Raw genomic sequence first — 20,873 nt, forward strand, 5'->3', positions numbered from 1 at the left:
TCATTGAACCGCGGCCGAAACAAAAAGAAACTAAACATTTACCAGAATTGGAAACATTTCTTAATTTATTGTTATCAAATAAAGAGGCATAGCATTAGGGGGTAGTGGTGTGAGCGCTTATTCCTGTGTGTGCGCATCTGTGTAAGTTAAACAGTCACCACTGGAGATAACGTGGGTAGCAGCAACAAACAACGTAGCCTTTTTAAAACAACGAACGAAGCGGACTCTTGTAAGTTAGGCTAATGAACATATTGCATTCTATACAGCCTGATAATGTCATTCTTTAAGCTACATAGCCTGTCTCCAGTGTCTCCTCAATTTGACTAATTAAGAAGCGATAATTGGATATTTGACCGGCATATCATCAAAATGTCCGGAAAACGAAACCTCTGCCGGTCACTTTGACCGGCACCATTTTTTTCTAGCGGAAACTCTGACACATACACAGTAATCATACGTATGACACATACTCACACAGTAGACATATGTATGCATGCATGCACATGCACACACACACACAGGCACATACACAGGCACACACACAAGCACAAGCACAAGCACACACACACACACACACACACACACACATAAACATAAACATGTACACGCACACATGCACACAATTCAAGAATTTCTCAGATTTATGAACAAGCAAGATGGGGGTGGGGTTGTATAAAATGTATTTTACATGTGAAATCTATGAACTAATCATGTTTTGGTACTTGTTGTCTAGCAGATACCACGAGAATTGAGTGTGCATAATGCAAATCAGTGACACAGTTAGAATCATATATGCCTTTCAGCATGACTTATTTTTGTGGAAAAAATGTGCTGGACTGGGCGGCGGTCATATTTTGTACCGCTCTGCGGTACATCTAGTTTGAGTGCAATCTGGCAAGGCTGATAGCATGGTGTTCTAAGGAACTCTTTATGACAACAGTCCCCCCGGGGTTCTCATAGAACAGAAAACATATGTTCTGTGTTCAACCACCCACTTTTCAGCGAACTCAGGATGAACCTCTCGTAATACAACCGAACACATGACAGAATGTGTGAAATGGATTGTAAATGTGGACGTATATCTGATTCAGAGAGAGAGGGGAAACAAAAAGCTTGTCTGGCCCTATTTCTGCACTCACTTGGTGAATATTTCTGACAGCACTGTGAACGTTTCAGTCTGATGGCTAAAAAGGTTTTATTCTCTGTGGCTTGATGATCAAGGACGTGTCTTTGAATATTAATATAACTTTTCTGAACACGGGAATCCAGTAGACTACTTTGGGGTTCAATAGAGAATAAGATTGAGAGTCTATCTCAATACACTCATTTAAACGGTCCCCTTAACCGTTCACACTTGATTGACATCTTGGATGACCAATCCCTGACTCAACTCCTCTGATTGGCAAATGGCTGAGGTTTCCCCAAGAATATTCAGTAGCGAATATCTCTGTAATGCTGCCCAGACTTCTTCAAAAAGATTGGCTTACAGCAGCCTGGGAGGACTCTTTGCTACAATAAGATGTGTTTTTGATCACATTTCATACATAAAACACTTACACATTGTAGCCTTAATGCTGCAGCTTTTATATCTGGGATAAATTCCAAGTGGGGCAGATTAATGAGAACAGGGAGGGAATATTAAAGCTGGGGTCTCGCTTTTAGTCTTTTGTCTAATATCACTGATGTCCAATTATATCAGACACCTAAATGACTTCTCCTACTTATTTATTTAGGGTACACTGTCTCTAGTTTTTATCCTTTGTCTTGAAAAACTATGATATTTTAATAGGATAGACATATCTAACATTATATTTCGAAAACGTGGAGTGGATTAAATGTACACATTTTTCTGATGTTTTGCAGCTACTGTAAAATGTGTTTTGCCTTTTATTAAATTGTATTAAATATAATTAAAGATCCTAATCTTCCTAAGAGATAACCAGTTGTTAATATGGTGATGCTGGAACAACTTTTGGATAATATGATGGCCTGTTAATATGCCAGTGTTCATAGATGAGTTTTTTTTTTCTCTACTGGACTGGTATTGTAAACAAATGATTACACTTTAGCCTATAAGGCTATTACTGATAGCTCATTAAATCAGATGGTGCAGCATGCAACCTCTTGTTATTTGGATCTTTGTCAGAAAGTCACTCATTGCAAAACAGTTGAAATTATGGACCCTTTCAAGAGAGTGCCATTATCAGCATCATAGTTGGCCCCACAAGACTTCCGTTTTAACATTCCATATGTTATCTTAATGCAGAGGAAGTAGATTGGGGCCCAAATAGAAAGTTCAAGCATTGTTTTTGTTTACCTTGTTGAAAGGGTCTATAGTAGTAGTAGTACATTTAGATACACTACAATAGACCCTTTCAAGAGAGTTCCATTATCAGCATCATAGTTGGCCCCACAAGGCTTCCGTTTTCACATTCCATATGTTATCTTAATGCAGAGGAAGTAGATTGAGACCTAAATAGAACGTTCAAGCATTTTTTTTGTTTTTATTGTTGAAAGGGTCTATACCAGAGAGGGTTAAAGCGGAGCGAGAGGCATAAACGTTCGACAATTTCCGTTCGATTATTGCAAGGGGAATCCCCCTTTATTCAGACCAGAGTAAACCCTCGCTGCACTAATGTCAATGGAGACTTGTGGAATTTTACCAATAAATTGGTCATTATGTCTTTCTGGATTTGTTGAGGGTTTTTTGGAAAATTTTGTCATAATCTGTAAGTGTTTGGGATCATTTCAAGCCTAAAAGTGTAATTTTTTTAGCTCGGATTTGTAATAAAATAACTTAATATCAGACCATGCTGCTGCCAGTTACTGTCCGGTTGTTAGCATGCTAGCTAGCCTCTTAGCTAAGGTAACATTTTAAACGGAGAAGTGTAATTTCTTTGAAATGACAACTAGCTGAATAACATTACTGACATTAGTTAAAGTGGATAGTTTATACTCAAGTGAATTTGCAACAGTATATTAAGTTTAAGCGAAAGTCCTTGTTAGCGATAGCTGTATTGCCATAGCTACTCCCATCCACTTGTATAGCATTTTAAGCTAGCGTTAGCTAGCTAGCTAGCTCAGTTCACATGACTAATTAAATTATTCATATCATGTCCTAAAGAATGATTCATTGGTATCATACATGATTATAGACAATAATACTGTGAACACAATTATGTTTATCTGTTCTTATTGCTTATTAAGAGAGAAAGTTTATTTAGTGACGTAAGGTGACACTCCTTACTTATGCAGACCGGAACTGTCCCGTTTTGCTCCCTTAGTAACGAATTACGTTGCTCTATCTTGCTAGAAATCAAGGATCTTTGGTCTATACTGTTACCATACACACAATAGCAAACACAAGTCTTCTTTGGGTGGAGACATCCCTGGAAACACTATCTTTGCCCCACACTAAATTAACTTGTTCACCACTCTGCCAAGCCCATTCCACACTTGATATGGATATATAGATATATGATATAACTTCCCAGGACTGTCAGCTGAAGTTAAGTATGCTATGCGATGTGTAAAGTCCTTATGGGTTTACATTATATGTTAGGAAGGACTTTGTTGAGTTGCAAAACAAAACCACAGTTGGACAAACATTTAAAGCAACTTTAAAAGATTTGTATTGTAGTGTTTTCTTTTTTGTCTAACCACTAATTTCAATCTTTTCATGTTGAATAGGTTCTGATACTCATGCAATTTATATGTTAAATCTCTGCTTAGGGCTACTTGCAGAAATGTGTCATGTGCATGCAGCATGACAGTTCTACTGGATGGCTGAAATTGTGAAACACAAACCGGTGTACTGTAGACATTCTGTGACTGATGTGTCTACTTTCAATTGAATTTGTTTAATCATAGTAAAATGCAGACTTTTACTGTGTATCTGACTAGCATACACATCAGCTTTTGGAAAATTAGCCCATCAAATACAGTAATGTCTGCTTTAATCTATTCAGTAAGGTCTGAACGTTACAGAGATAGCAATCCACTGTCCCAATGTAACCTTCTCTGCATGAGTAATTGAGACACTCCCTGTTCCAAATGAAGATAAATGCTTCCCCATTTCAGAATGAAGCAAAACAGTCAACACATTTCTGTTAGTTTTAGTTTGCACATTACTGCAGACTGCAGCCAACATACAACAGAACACTCTTTCCATATATATTCAGATTCTCCATGTAAATCAGTCAATCATGTGTATACCAATATATACAACTGACCTTGACTGATCTAGTGACCAACCCAAGGGTAAAAAGATGAGCTATAGAGCTCCAATGTCCCACAGGCCACATCTGTGGAAGTTACTCTGTTCGGTCTACGTCTCCCTCTCCCATACCCGGGGCACGATCTCCTTGGGCAGCTCATCAATCCTTCTCCAGGGGAGAAGCGTCCAGGCACTTTCCGTTTGGCCACTTGCCCTGCAGATGCAGCTTGCTACAGATTAGGTCCAGGGAGGCTATTTGGTCCGGCGACCACCAGTGGTCTCCCATTCTGGGGCCAGGACCTACAGAAGCAGCTCATCAATCCCACGTTGCACTGCACTGTAAAAATTAGAACTTGCATTTTTTCAGCCAGAATATGTAAAGGAGTAAACAGAACTGGAAAGACCAGAAAAATATACTAAACTCATATAATGAATTTATCTTATCAAGTTTTGTGACTTCATCTCACATACTTTTTGTAACCCAGTTGACTCAACTTCAATATTTAATTGCCTGTGTCTGTGAAGTCAAAAAAAAAAAAATCTCATGTTGGCACATGCGTACTTTGAATCACTCACGGGATTCCCCACTGAGCCAGAAGGAGCTCAAGGCAAAGCCAAGAAGAACTACTCCATGTGGTGGATTGCGTCTTGTGAGGGGAAGATCGCCAGAAAGTTTGTGGTTTCTCTCTACAGCGACCAGGAACATCGCAGTAAAGGTAAAGTACAAAATCAATCTACACAGTCATTTTATCGCCTTTAAACTCAAGTCTTGTATAGTTTGTTGAACATTGCAATGGCTAGCTAGCGTTAGTCTACTCAGCTGGCGAGCTAATGTTAACTAGTTAATGGAAGCTAACATAAACCGACATCTTTGGTGAGACTTTGGCCAATGATAATGACTATAAAGTTATGCGTACACCTCTGAACAACTTAACGTTTCCCTTTCTTCACGTAATTCAGCTTATTATTGTCCAGTTGTGTCCATAGCCAAATTGCTGGGGAACAGTTTGTGTTGTAGCTGAAAACGCGAAATGCCATAGCTTGTCATGCAAAGTTGTGTTTGCTAACTTGTAAGATGCTTCGTTACAATCTAAATAAGACTACTTTTTATAAACGTTGGACCAGTCCTTTTGACTTCATTTAACGTTAGCCAAACTTTGCTTAATAACAATACAAAGTGATATGTAAATGTTTCTCCTGTAAAGGGGTTTTCACATCACCAGCAGTAGCTGCTATGCCCCTTTGCTTTCCGCTCTGCTCAATGCTGGCAAGTTTCACTGCTGTTTTGCTACTTTTGCTCAGAGCAAAAACGCTTTACGTCACGAATTCACATTTAAATTTATAAACAACATTAGCCTTAACAGTATATCAGGGGAGCAGGAAAATAGACACAACCTTTTCACAACAAAAGTTTGTGACATGAAGTTATTTCCATGATTCCCAGCTTTTATTTGCCTCAACCCATGTAATGTGTTAATTTTTTATTTTTTTGCTTTCTCACTGATTGTGCGAACTAACGTCATGCGTGGGTCAGGTAGCAAAGACAAAGCTAAAATTGGGGTTGCCAGACTAGGAAAACGCGATGCACTTTAATGACTACAGATTCATTCTGAATTATGACAATTTGGGAATTAAATAATCTTTGTATCTCTGTCTGTGTGCCCAGGTGATGCATGATTGCAGAACACCGTAAAAGAATAGCCTTGGAAGGATTGCCCCTCTACCTCAGGGAGGACCCAACAAGTCTTTTCAAGAAATGTCTGGTAATAATCAATCTTATTCTCTGTGCATGTTGTCTTATCTCACCACCACCTGTGTTTCTTCCTCTACTTCTTTGGCCCCTCTCTTTTATCCTGCCTCTCCTCCTTTTCCTATCCCCAATCTCCTTGTGTCCTTTACCAACTCGTCCCTGTCTTCTGTCCGTCTCTCTGGCATCCCTTTTGCCGTCTTCCTCTTCCCTGTCCCTTGATATTGAATGACGCATTGTATTGTAATATGTAAACTGTGTTTTTATTTATTATAAAACAGTTGGATACACACTATATCATAGTACACAAGCCAAGTAGTGTATTTATGATGACTTTCTAAAGTATTTTGATTGTGTTAACAAATTGATTAATCTATACAGCTTTTCTTTTCATTATGTTTGACTCAATCAGTGGTGTCTTCTGTGTTTGCACACTCTCAGGATACAGATGCTGAGGAAGACTACACCAAAGGTGTGAAAATTGGGATCCTCACAGTGAAAGAAGATGGCGTTGCAGCAGTCGAGTCTCTTCCTGCGGTAATCAACACAGCCATCATTTTGGAAGAGACTGTTGTTCTCCAGGATATTAAGGATGTACCATCTGCATTTTATGTATTTGATGGGCCTTGTTTATGCAATCAATATGCAATACCCCCAAAAACCTCAAGTATACCTTTGAGGTGATACAAAAGGTTTTTCTCAACCTAGGAGCTACCAGCTGTTCTGCGAGAACCCTGTCTTTCGGAAAGAAAATGCAGGGACATCTGCGATAGTTTGATTGATGTAATGGCACATTATAAGTTTTACTGATTGTTAGGACTGTGAGACCTTTTTAAGTTTAATTTTATGCATTTGGTAACACTTTACTTGACGGGTGAGTACATAACATTCATAGTAGCTGTAGTGACCGTTTCAGAAGACATGACAACATTCATGGCAGTCAGAATGGCGATATTTATTGCCATTTATGCTTGTCATCTGATCATATCATAGCTAAATATTTTTATGAATAGCTTATATTATTGCTATACAGGTTGTTAAGTATTCATAATCACTTATCCGAGTTTAAGACTGAGAGGTAAACTACATATAGCTGACCATTTGTTGACCCTGATTTGTTGACACCTTGAGGTAATTATAATATTTTGCCGCTTTGCCCACACTCAAGGGAAAATGTCCAAAGTTCCCGGGTCATCTCTATGTAGTTTACTTCCCAGTGTTAAACTTGGATGTGAATGAATGTTGAGTCATGTTTTATGAATAAATTATAAATACTTAGTTTGATAATTTCACAGCTGCTATGAATGTGATATGTACTTACCCATCATGTAAAATGTTACCATGCATTTTTATACAATTTTGTTGCTTTAGACTAAAAGGTACAACAAAGTGCATTTTATTATTCAATTTTGAAAACAATGGCATTTTCTTTTCAAAGCCATGTTTTATCCTCATTACAGAGTTCCCTCATTACAGTTTGTATTATGAGGCCCATAGCACTCAGGATCTTAACACTACAGTACCTATTGTGTATTGTGATTGTAAGTGACTTTTTTTTTAATTTATTTTTTTATTATTATTATTATTATTATTTTTTGATTGTGTGCAGCTCAAAGATCACTGAATATAGTTGAAACCCCATTGTTTCAAAACATTTCTGATATTTTATTGTGTGCAGATGAAAGTTCACTGATTACAGGTGAGAACCTGTAGTTTCAAAACATTTTTTTTTATTATTTTTATTTTTTTTATTTATTTATTTTTTTTGATTGTGTGCAGCTCAAAGTTCACTGATTAGAGGTGAAAACCTGTAGTTTCAAAACATTTTGAAAAAATATCTGTGTATTCTATGCTGCATTTAGGCTGTGTAAAAGATCATTTTGAGGCTACTTGTGTGTGCAGTGCTTCTACACTGATTTCTGCAATAAATCACTTGCATTAATTGTTGCTTTGGGTTTTCCTTACTTTTTATCTTAAGTTGTACCAACTAGTAACTTAAACTTGTGTTTTGAAGTCCTCCGAATAGTTGGTAGAAAAAGCTTTTTATAGTTGAAAGATGTTTTTATTTCAAATTGATTATGTAAGTTATGCCCTCTCTTCGAGTATACTCACAAAAACATTTACAATAAGTTGCCTTATTTCTAGTTGTGTTTACTTAAAAAAGCCCTTGTAATAGGTTGCATTACTTTTTTGAGTAAACTAGCCAGATATTTTTTTTACAGTGTGGGAAGCCAACGAGGGGCACTTCCGACCACCCTTACACCCGCCCGGCTGGCCGGACACATGCACACTTCCGCTATCGAGTACACCATGCCAAACACCATCATATCTCTAATGGGCCAAAACGAGGACGATTAGATTCTCTAGGCTCCACTATTAATTATGCTTACAGTCAGGGATGAGGGGACTCTGTGGTCTGCCCAGACTAGGTATGGCAGGGTATAGCTTACTTTTTGGAACAACTTCTTTAGCCCGTGTCTAGAAGTTTAATTTGACTGAGGTAAGAGATATGCATTGCAATTTTGTATTAGCTAAATTTAAATGTTAAAAGGCCAGTAGATACTCATGCAGGAGTGTGGTCATTGTATAATAAGAAATGATGCATCAGTAACCATAGTTACTGCACATTGTGTTTCTCGATATTATTTGGAGTTCTGTCACATGTCATACTGCAGTGCCACTGTTACACAGTGCATATGTTCGTCTTTAGCTTTCCTGTATGTTATAACATATTAATTAACAATGAATAACATGTCTTAAAACATAATGCATTAGTGTTATTGCTGTTAGGGTCTTAGGGCATCAGAATCAGAGTTAGAATCAGTTTTATTGGCCAAGTGCACTTACATACACAAGGAATTTGACTTCAAACAAAATTCCAACATGCTGTTACACATTTAAAATATTTCTCTTAGGGAACTTAATTCATCATTATTAAGTATGTTTTCAACATTACTTAAGAACTAAAAATATGTTTTTCCTCATTAATAGTCTTATTTAGTAGGTGATAGTGTGTTTTCCTTTGTTATAAATTATGAATTCCTAATGTGTACATACTGAACTCATGATGAATTCATAAGGTATAAAACAAACTCATAATTCTTAATGTGTATATATTAAATTCATGATTAATTCATAAGGTACAAGCCATAACGTAATGCATAATTCCTTATGTTTATGTTTAAGGATATTTGTTAATCCTTAAGTAATGTTGAAAACATACTTAATAATGATTATAAATGATAAAGTGCTTGTTAATGTTCAACTAATAATTAACTAATGCTTAATTGTGTACCCTTATTGTAAAGTGTTACCGGGTACTTAAGCACCTACCTAGTTTGAAGCCGCTGAATCAGTGAAGATCGCTTTGCATGAGTTTATGTGAATACAACAATCACACTTGGACAAACGAGGTGAGAGTGCCTAGAAAAGGCACTCAACTCATTCTAATTGAACTCTAGAGTGGTTATGTTTGGGAGTGTCTGTCAAGATCAACTTTCATTCCACTCTAAATGTTGCCGTATGAACACAAAACAAACTCAGGGACAGTCATGAAACAAAATAGGTATGAAAATCCCCTTGCACTTAAAAAAAAAGTATTCATATTTGCATTAAAAACATAGTAATATGATGCATTACTAACAGTTTGTGTCACAGCAGGGCTTACAAATAGAAGATATATGACTCATCTAAGGATGAGTAGGCAGACATCCAAATGCAGAAATTAGAACTGTCATCCTTCGGTGAGAATTACCTTCATTTGGTCCAAAGTGCATCATTATGCGTCATGTCACTAAATGATTACAGCACAGGTGTGCCTGTAGGCAGCCAAAACTGGCACTTTAAGGCTAATCGACATGAAATACTATAGCTTGTAGAGCTCTGTTTTTGGTGCTACGGTCATTTTGTTCATTTTAAAGGTCTGGCCTGAAAGCGTTTTTTGCTGTTGTCTAAAGGCCTTTTAGGGAGGCATTATCATCGAGGTGTTTATTCCACATCCTGGCAGTTGTTTTGTCTATGGAATAATGTGACAAGTGAAATTAAGAACCTTTTCTAAAGTAACACTTTTTACAGTACAAGTTGCAACACCCTAATTCTGTTCTTTTTTTAGTATTTACAGCCATGGGCGTAGGTTTGGTCTCAGCTTTGGTGGGGACACATCCCCAACTGTCACGATACCAACATAATCTTGATTTCGATACTTTTGCGATTTTTTTAAATTTGATTCGGTTTGTGTGATTTGTGAGATCATTGACATCAGTGGCATAGAAAGTGGTGGTTGGTCATAGGTTTCTATTTCATATTTTGGAATTCATATAAACTTTATATTGTTAATTATTATGACCGCCGCGCAGCGAAGGGTTTAGGAGGACCTTTTTTTTTTGTATGTTGATCTCAAAGGGCCATGTCAACCCATTCCATAACCACTCATTTCATGTATAGCGCCACCTAGTTAAACACAAAAAAAGTAAAAATTAGGTGTTGTAATCGCAGGTATCTGTGACCTAACATAGTCAAAACTGCACGAAATTGGAAGTGTAGGATCATTATGACACCCTCTGAATGCACGCCAAGTTTCGTGGAATTCCGTTCATGGGGGGCCACACAATAAATTCATTTATGTTACTATACACCAACTGGCCTGTAGGTGGCCGGAGACAGTTTTCTGTAAATATCTCGAGAACCGTAGGGCCTAGGAGGTCCACCTTTTTTTTGTATGTTGGTCTTAAGTGGGCATGTCAACCTATCCAATTACCACTTATTTCATGTATAGCGCCACCTAGTTAAAAATTAAAAAGCAAAACATTAGGTGTTTTCATCACAATATCTCTGGCTGACATGGTCAAAACTGCACGAAATTGTGTAGGATCATTATGACACCCTCCGAATGCATGCCAAGTTTCGTGGACTTTCGTTCATGGGGGGCCTTACAATAAAATAATGTACAGTATGTGTACATTTAGTGACCAGACACCAACAAGGATTCCGGGACACTGAAAGACCGGGTACACTTAAACTTGGTGGGCATGTAACCCCACATGGATAGCATGGAACCATCGCTTTTCGTTTTGATCTGTAGCCCCCCCGCTGGACTGGACCCCCCCCCCCCGATTATTCAGTCAATCAAATGACGACGTTTCTTGTACTGTCGTGCTGGCTGTCGGAATGATCAGCAGCACAAATGAGTTAGCTAAAATATTGGTGGGGAAAATTTTGTCATCTTAAAATTTTGATTAGGACTAGTCCTTAGCGTCCCACCCTAAGGTATGAGCTACACCAGGTGCGTAACTGAAGCGGTCCGTTCGCGACATTTTAGATGAATGGTCTATTTTTTTCGAACGTATGCCCCATTGTCACGTCTGGTGTAGCTACTTCCATTGATTATAATGGAAGCTAATTGTTGCAGCAGACGCAACGCGAACGGAACGCTTCAGTTACGCGCCTGGTGTAGCTCAGCCCTAAATCTACGCCCATGTTTACAGCATACAACTTTATCCATGCCGTTACTGGTACATATGGCTAACAGTGGTCCCGATTTGTATCAGCTTATCTTAAGTTCTGTGTGAAAGGCAGGATAAAAAAAGACTTTCTGTCGCTGAATGTGTCTCAACTTCACTTCTTACCAGAGTTCAGGGCTCTGTGAAAAATCCTGTTTAGCTGTTTAAACAGCAGTTTGCTGTGACAAATCTGAGTTCTGCAGCGATTTGATATGAGTGTTGCCCGCAGCTGTAGTTCCACAGAGCAATAGGGAGGTAAATAGACTCACAACACAGGCCTTCAAACATTTAACCCTTAAAGGAGTACCGTCACACTGGTGTGACGGGAATGTTGAGAAATGAACGTTCTAAAGAATATCTGGGTTCATTGAATTCAACATAGAATTTTAGAACCTTCAATTGTTGCGGAACTTTCAAAAACGTTCAAAAACCTACACCTTTAAAGGTGCGATTTGTAGGATTGTTACCAAACGTTCTGTAGGCCAAAATCAAAACACTGGTGAACGTTCTCAAGACTACCAGACGTGAGCCTCTTCTGGGTTGCCAGATGTAATGAAGACTTAGCTAACGTTAGTTGACCTGCAGCTGCTTTAACGTTTCTTCAACCATGACCCAACTACACATTACGGAAACAGTGAAAACAAAAAATACCTCTCCAACCAACGTAACATATTTATCTGAAGTTAGTGATGCAGATGAAGTTTAGCTTAAGCTACCTGTTGTTGAGAAATATGGCCAGCTCTGCGTCAGACTTGATATTCTTCGTTTGACGAAGACGTCACCATCTCAGGAAGCTCCTCCGATGTTCACTTAATTTGTTTCTTGTTTTAATTTTGGAAATTTGCCTGCCTCTCATAGGCGTTCATGACTACAACTGACAGCTGTTGACAGTTGGCCTTTGCTAATTTGGCAACCCAAATAGGGAGGACGCTAGCTAGCCCATTATTAATACGCTTATTCTAGAATTAATCGTTCAAAACATAAACTAAAAAATTCCAAGAGATTCCGCCCCAGAAACTCATTTTTTTCATGGGTTTTACGGGGTTTTACGGGTTAGAGTAATGTTGTCAAATAAGCCATTACTTCAATTCATCGTGTTTCCTTACTCTCTGACAACATATGGTGATCATTTTTGGAATGGTTACAGTTTATTTTCCATTATTTCCTACATACAGGACCTTTAAGGGTTAATAATAGGCTACCGTTAAGTAGACGTAGAGGCCGTGAGGGAAGTTCTTTACATTTTGCCCTTCTTCTTCCTTTCATAGACTACTCTCAACACATACATCTATTGAGCTATTGAGCACAACATGTTCTCTAAATGGAGAAAGCATTCCTTTCAAGGCTGTTGGGTTATTTGAAAGGATGCTATACTCAAAGGCTTTAGGAGAGAGAGGGAGAGAGAGAGAGAGACAGAGAGAGTATTAATGTGACATGTTTGCTATCATAACCCTGTGTGGCATGATTATACACCAAGAGGCAGCCATTTACAAATGCATTCTAAAACCCAGGAAACAAATGTAATACAATGTGTGAAATTCTGGTGCAGCAAATGAAAAGACATTCATTTTACATCTACAGTTATTCATTTATTCAGTACAGAGGCGTTTGTCTGAAGTGACTGACATTACTGGTAATGCATACATTCATTTTATCAGACTGCACTCAGTGGAAAGCAAGCCCACCACATCAGCATTGTGTGTGCCTTACTTAGCTATATGATCTGGAGATACACAGTAAATACTGCATCCATTTTTAACTATGAAATAATCAATGATACACTGACAAGACCAAAAAAATGTGCTGTTAGCTATAGCCAGCCATTATTATCATTAGACGCTATTTGATAGAGACATATACAGTATACACAGATAAACTGAAGACAGCTATCTGATGCCATCTGATTTAATGGTGTTTATAGCAAATGTTAACTTACAACACGGGTGTCCCTAGAAGGGCTTTATAAGAAGGGCCGTTAATATACAGTGCTTTCTTTTCTAAGTAGTGTACTGTATGAAGCTGAGGTCCCAACCGATCAGGCCTGTCACCAGGTCAGGTGTCGGGCTATTTTGAAGGCCGTGGCGAGCCGGCGTCTTCATGGCTGAGGGGAGACGGGCACCGGCAGTGTCTTGAGAGGCCCTCTTTCATTTTTCATGCGTCCATTTGATTTGCACGTCGGTGCTGTCATGTCCACTCACCAGCATCCAGAGCCACCACCGTGGCAGCGGTCCACAGCAGGGGCTCAGCAGGTCTGGCCCGGACGTGGCTCAGATCCGGGCCACATCAGGTGGAGTGTTAGCGATGGCAGTCACGCGTGAGGTTTCTATGAATAAGTTAGCAGGCTCGACTGGGTTTACCTGTTCATTTATTTAATACCAAAACAGTTACTTTTTCATGTGCGCTGTTTCTCGGGTGGACTGGGTGGAACGTAGAACTGGGGTAGTGTGGTTATGATTGATTTTTTTTATTATTATTATCTTTTATTTTATTTTTATTATCTTTTAGAAGAGAGGGGTCGATGGATGATTCTGGCATTCTGGCACAGTGGTCTGGAGATTTTCTGGAGGCAGGAGGGAGGGTTTGCTTTTGAGATGATTCATTGGAAATGACTACCCCAGATTCACTTTGTATGTTGAAGTGGCCATGTCAGCTTGCATTAGTCTGGTGAGAAGAGACAGGAGCCTGATTGGCTTAATGTGTTTCTGATAGGCAGTCTTCCTCTGAGCAGGAGTGTCTTCATTCCTTCAATTCAGCACCCCATCTGTACTGCTTTTTTTTTATCAGAGAAACTGGCACTAACCCTCCGTAAGAGGTCATGGAGAAATCTTGGGATAATGGCTGTAAGGGAATACAGCCTTACAATCATGGCCGCACATGCATGGCAATCTCCCAATGGAAATGTCCAATTGCTTTTGGCTGACCTGTTTAGGTAGCGAAGAATGGAGTGGGTACAATGTGCATTGGGACCAAAGGGAGAGAATGCGTTATGTTATGTACAGCATATTTACCACTGAGAACCTTTAAATCCAGAGCCATGACAGGGACAAGGGGCTGGGAAAAGAAAGATCAGTCTATAAACTAGCCCCGGAGAACTCTCAGAAAGAGTAGGCATTCTGTCTCAGGGTTGCAGCATGGGTATACGTTTCCATGGAGTGAATAGTGAGTGGGTCTGTCAGCGGCCAAAGAGAACACAAGGTCATCATTTTTCTAAGAAAATATTTCTAATTCTAAGAAATGGATTTGAGGTCATGCTGTTATTAAATAAGTATAAGTATAAGTATATAAGTATATATACTCTTTTGATCCCGTGAAATTTGGTCTCTGCATTTAACCCAATCCGTGAATTAGTGAAACACACTAAGCACACTGAAGTGAAGCACACACTAATCCCGGCGCAGTGAGCTGCCTGCAACAACAGCGGCGCTCGGGGAGCAGTGAGGTGTTAGGTGCCTTGCTCAAGGGCACTTCAGCCGTGCCTACTGGTCGGGGTTCGAACTGGCAACCCTCCGGTTCCAAGTCCAAAGCGCTAACCAGTAGGCCACGGCTGCCCAAAGGCTGCCCAAATAACTACATCCACCACATGTAGAGAGAAAATGTAATTTTTCGACATTATTTCTGAGGCAACTCTATCATAGTACCACTTTTTTCATTATAAAATATTACACATTAGAATAAGCAATTACAATGTCCAAAAATGTGACCATTAATTGTCTTTGTTATAGCCAGACATCTTTAATCAGTGAATTTGATTTAAACAGCTGCTAAAAGTACAAAGTGATCAGTCTACAGTACCACTGTATAAAAAAAATCACTTGAATTCACGCAGTCATTCCGTAATTTAACATTGGGTTATAAAACTCTGACACCAGACTGAGGGTTGTAGTGTAGTATACTATCCATTTCACAGTTCTTTCAAAGGCACCCCAGTGTCGTATCATCACATTTATAGTGCCAATATTTATATCAGTGCAATATATTTACTTATATTTTAAACTTAACCTGGGAAACAACTGTAAAATAGGTGGAATTCTGTGTCCAGTTTAATTTCAGAAATAGCTCCTTAGTGCCCCATAGCCATGTAATAATCATCTAAGTGCCCACAGCACTGCTTGCAGCTGAGAGTATCAGCGTTTGCACTTTTCATGAGTATAAATTATGACTTAGAACATGGACTGTACCTGAGCACACCGCACACAAAGACCAGGCGTCTTGCTTCCATCCAATGCTGCGGGCTTTTGATTGGCATTAATGACGGATTTCCACATTCAAAGTTAATACGCCATGAAACTCCACTTTTATTTTTTTACCCCCTCAGTGTGTGAAGTCTTGACTGAGACCAGAAGGCTGATCTATGAAATCAGAGGTGTGCTGGTGCTCTCCTAAGCTTCTGTGTGTTTCCCATAGCTTGCCTCAGGCATACCTTATTACCATATTGCTCTTGGGTGCTTCTTGTTGGTGCCCCCCCCCCCCCAATTCCAATCCTCCCTCACCTTTCTTATGCAGCCCTTGCCACTTAATCTACTAAACCCTCTTCTACTGCACTTTTACCCCCCACTTTGCACAAATAGGCTGACACCAGACATAATTTCACTGCATTCCTTACTTCCAGTAACTATATGCATGTGACAATAAACTTCCTTGTATCCTTGTATCCTTGTATCCTTGTATCCTTGTACCTACCTGCCTGGCTCTTCCAAAGGTGCCCATGGCAAGAACTAGTGATGGGGACGAGACCGCCTATGCCGAGTCCGAGACAAGACCGAGTCTTTGAAGGGTCGAGACCGAGTCCGTTGGTTTTCAAATACAGTTGAGTCCGAGTCAAGACCGAAGTCTTTGAGGAAGCAAGTCCGAAGTCGAGACCGAGTCCTTTAGGAGTCGAGACCGAAGTCGAGACCAAGACCATAAAACATGTCAGTTTTCATATGATTTAATATCACCCCAATTAATAATCAACAGTTAGGCCCAGGCTTGGAATTTCACCATTTTAGGGGCAAGGCCACTTGGCCTACAGTTGGGCATATTTGGTGGGGGGCACAAAGGCCACATGTCAGGGCACCAAGGCCAAAGTTAACTATACAGTAGTAGGCTATAAAAATAATCAAAGTTGTATTTAGCCTATTCACAGAAGTAGACCTGCATCACTGTATGAAACATTACAAAAACATGAAACATGACATATTACATAGAACTGTAAATCATCTGATCATCTAATATTTAGATGTCTAGGCTATATTTAATATTTATATTATATTTGGCCTGTTATGGAATCATGTATGGAACAATTTAAGCACAGCTCAGCTTTAAGAAACTCAAATAGCCTAGATGCATGCTTAGCATTTTTTGATCATTAAGACTCCTTTCACAAACTCTTAGTCAGCTGTATATCCTCTGATTTTAATATTTACCTATATCTAGGCAATATTTGTAACATTTATTTTGTATTTGGCCTGTTATGAAATCATGAAGAACGCATTTAAACACATTTTGAAACCTAAAGACCAAAGGTCTGAATGTAGACCTTGCTGCAGATTACATTTTTAATTTAACCGGAATACTCTGGAATGGCTTACTGTACAGGGACTGCTTTATTTCTGGTAAGGTCTGCTGTTTATTCTGATATATGGTTTGTCATGTGTTGAACTAAGGGTTCGCGGAAGTATTCCACCGAGATGAATGGGTAGGGAGATGCATTATAGCACCTTATGTAGACGTTATGATTACATTTAATTATATTATTTACTTTTTCATGAACCGCTCACCACAGCAATTAGCGGCTAACATAGTTTAAAAGCTGAGAAAAAGCTCTTTCATGTGATGTGATACATGTGTCTGTGTGATGAGTAGGCTTAACGATTGCGAGTATTTCAACTGAGAAGAATGGGTGAGTTTGGACGCACTTTCTGTCTTGTCATTTTCTCCACTGTGTAAGACTGAATTAGTTTGCGCTGTGATGCTAAGATTATTTTGACAGGCTATAGGCTAAATAAAAATCACTATTAAACGGACGCAAAGCAGAATATTAAAAGAAGGGGGCACCAAGGCCAACGCAAGGGGCAAAGACCTGGCCACCGTGAAATTTAATTTTCAGTTTTTTTTTATATATGAACATAAAAAAATGCGCTGGTCTCGAGGACTCGGTCTGAGTCCTTCTCTTCCCACTGTGGTCCGAGACCGAGTCAAGACCGAGTCTTTGAAGGAACAAGTCCGAGTCGAGTCCGAGAAAGCAGTACTACATCACTGGCAAGAACCATCTAATTGGCTGGTGGAATTGAAAAGGGGGTTTGAGCTGAAAGCCTCGGCAGGTGACTGAGGGAATAATAAAACAACCAGTCTCCCATGTTCAGTTAACCCTTATCCTACTGTAAATATTAGTCTCAAAACTAACCTGGTATCGGAACAACTGATGGAATGTACTTTCTAGAACCATAATATAGATTCATCTCTATGGAGTCATTCACATCTGAATCCAACCCTCCAAGTGTGCTCAGATGACCATTAAACATTGTGGGCTATAACACAGAAGAATACTACAAGACTTCTCTCTGGGACCCATTGGTATTTTTCAAACAGTTTCTACAGTTAAAAAATATTTAGCTTTAATTCATTATGATTCTTATTTAGGCAAAATGTTTTTAAATGCTTATGATCCCTGTACAACAGTCTGACAGTCAATTTTTAAATTAAATTTACTTTTTTTCTTTTTAGTCTTCATGCTGAGTTTCTCCAAAAGCACTGAGCGAACCCCCATCACAGCATGTAGCCTCACAAAGCATTTTGGAGAGGCCTCCCTTGGAAGGGACAATAAATAGAAAGCTTTCTCTCTTCTCTACAAGGAAGGACACAAAAACAAACACAAGGGCCCAGGCCTCGGACACCCTTCACCAGACGCCCCCCTCTCTCCTCTCCTCCTCTCCTCTCCTCTCCTCTCCTTGCCCCGCTCTCTCTCTCCTCTCCTCTCCTCCTCTCCTCTCTCTCCTCTCCTCCTCTCTCTCCTCTCCTCTCCCTCTCCTCCCTCTACTCTCTCCTCTCCTCCTCCTCCTCCTCTCCTCTCCTCTCCTCTCCTCCTCTCCTCTCCCTCTCCTCTCCTCCTCTCCTCTCTCCTCCTCTCCTCTCCTCCTCTCCTCTCCTCTCCTCTCCCGGAGCTTTGGCATCTGGAGTGAAACTGCATCAAGCCGTGCCATGCTGCTCTTCGTGCCATGCTGCTCTTCGTGCCCTGCTGCTCTTCGTGCCCTGCTGCTCTTCGTGCCATGCTGCTCTGCGTGCCCTGCTGCTCGCCGTGCCATGCTGCTTCGTGCCATGCTGCTCTTCGTGCCATGCTGCTCTTCGTGCCATGCTGCTGCCATGCTGCTCTTCGTGCCATGCTGCGTGCCCGTGCCATGCTGCTGCCATGTTGCCATGCTCTTCGTGCCATGCTGCTCTGCCGTGCCATGCTGCTGCCATGCTGCTCGCCGTGCCATGCTGCTGCCGTGCCATGCTGCTGCTGCCATGCTGCTGCTCGTGCCATGCTGCTCTTAGGTGCCCTGCTGCTCTTCGGTGCCATGCTGCTCTTCGTGCCATGCTGCTCTTCGTGCCATGCTGCTCTTCGTGCCATGCTGCTCTTCGTGCCATGCTGCTCTTCGTGCCATGCTGCTCTTCGTGCCATGCTGCTCTTCGTGCCCTGCTGCTCGCCGTTCGTGCCATGCTGCCATGCTGCTCGCCGTGCCCTGCTGCTCGCCGTTGCCCTGCTGCTCGCCCGTTGCCATGCTGCCATGCTGCTCTTCGTGCCCTGCTGCTCTTCGTGCCCTGCTGCTCTTCGTGCCATGCTGCCATGCTGCTCTTCGTGCCCTGCTGCTCTTCGTGCCATGCTGCTCTTCGTGCCATGCTGCCATGCTGCTCTTCGTGCCCTGCTGCTCTTCGTGCCCTGCTGCTCTTCGTGCCCTGCTGCTCTTCGTGCCATGCTGCTCTTCGTGCCATGCTGCCCTGCTGCTCTTCGTGCCCTGCTGCTCTTCGTGCCATGCTGCTCTTCGTGCCATGCTGCTCTTCGTGCCATGCTGCTCTTCGTGCCATGCTGCTCTTCGTGCCCTCGCTCTGAATGCACTGTGGCATCTGTAAACCTATCGGAGGCGGTGGTGGCCAAAGCATGGTGCTGCTTGCTGCCGCTGCGTTCGCCTATCAGCCCCAGACACCTGTCCAACTGTTTCCATTCATATGCAGCCCCATGCAGTAGGTGCTGCACGAACCAGCGCCTGCAGAGAGGAGAGCTGAGCGGGATTTGCACAGGGCTTCTGAAAGGTCTTACTTTTAATTTCACCGTATTAGCTTTAAGTGCCTTCCAAGGTGGTCTTGATTTTCATCTGTGTGATAACGACGACCCTTGCGCTTTTCCCTCCCCTCCCCGGCTGCTGTACGCTTGCCAGATCGTACGGGGCGGCGTAATAGTATTTCATGTTGAGATGTTTGTTTGAATTGTGGGGTTTAACCCAGTGGAGGGTTCAATAATGACAGAGGAATCATTGGTGGTAAACATGGCATGCAAATTATTCAACAGCACTCTCGGTTTAAAAAAAAAGAAGCTGAAAAAGCAGATACGCCGTGAGAGACCATGAGATTAGATTATGCCTGAGGGCCAATATTTATATCCTGTTTAAGATGCACTCAAATATAGCCAAGTCTACCTCAGCTGAACACAGAGAGATGTGAGGAGCTGGGAGACAGTGTGTGTTGTGCTTCCTCCTCAGAAATACAGTGTTACAGCCCTGGGCAGTGGAGTAGCAGACAAAGGAATTTGGTGTTTGGTGTGTGTGAGAGTCTGTGTGCGTGCGTGCGATGCCTGCATTCATGCGTGTATGTGTGTGACTGTGTATTTTTTGTTTATGGTTGTGCATGTGTCTATGTGTGTGTGTGTGTGTGTGTGTGTGTGTGTGTGTGTGTGTGTGTGTGTGTGTGTGTGTGTGTCTGTCTGTGTCTGTCTATGTGTGTGTTTACGCGCGCGTGTTTGTGTGTTTGTGTGTGTGTGTGTGTGTGTGTGTGTGTGTGTGTGTGTGTGTGTGTGTGAGTGAGTGAGTCAGTAAAAGCTACGCCTAGGCCTCTCTTATTCCCCTCGCAAGTCATTTGTTAGCGCGAATCTGCAGGATTCCTCATTTCTGCTTTATTGGTTTCCCTCCCCCTGATCCCTCTTCATTTCTCCTGAGGTTTCTCAAGACAAAACTCCTCATTTCTCTCTTTCTCACAAACTCACTCTCCTCGCTCCCTCTCTCTCCATCACGTCACTGTTTCGATGATCACATCCACGTCTCGACCCACGACTCATCAGCATGGGCCTCCACGACCTTACCCTCATCCAGCCATAATCCTCAGTCTTAGGAGCCCTATAAGAGCGGCTCTGCTCCTATCACCAATGCCATAAGTGGCTCTCCTTTCCCCTCCTCCTTGC

This window comes from Alosa alosa, chromosome 21 (genome assembly GCF_017589495.1).
Source record: "Alosa alosa isolate M-15738 ecotype Scorff River chromosome 21, AALO_Geno_1.1, whole genome shotgun sequence".
Taxonomy (NCBI): Eukaryota; Metazoa; Chordata; class Actinopteri; order Clupeiformes; family Clupeidae; genus Alosa; species Alosa alosa.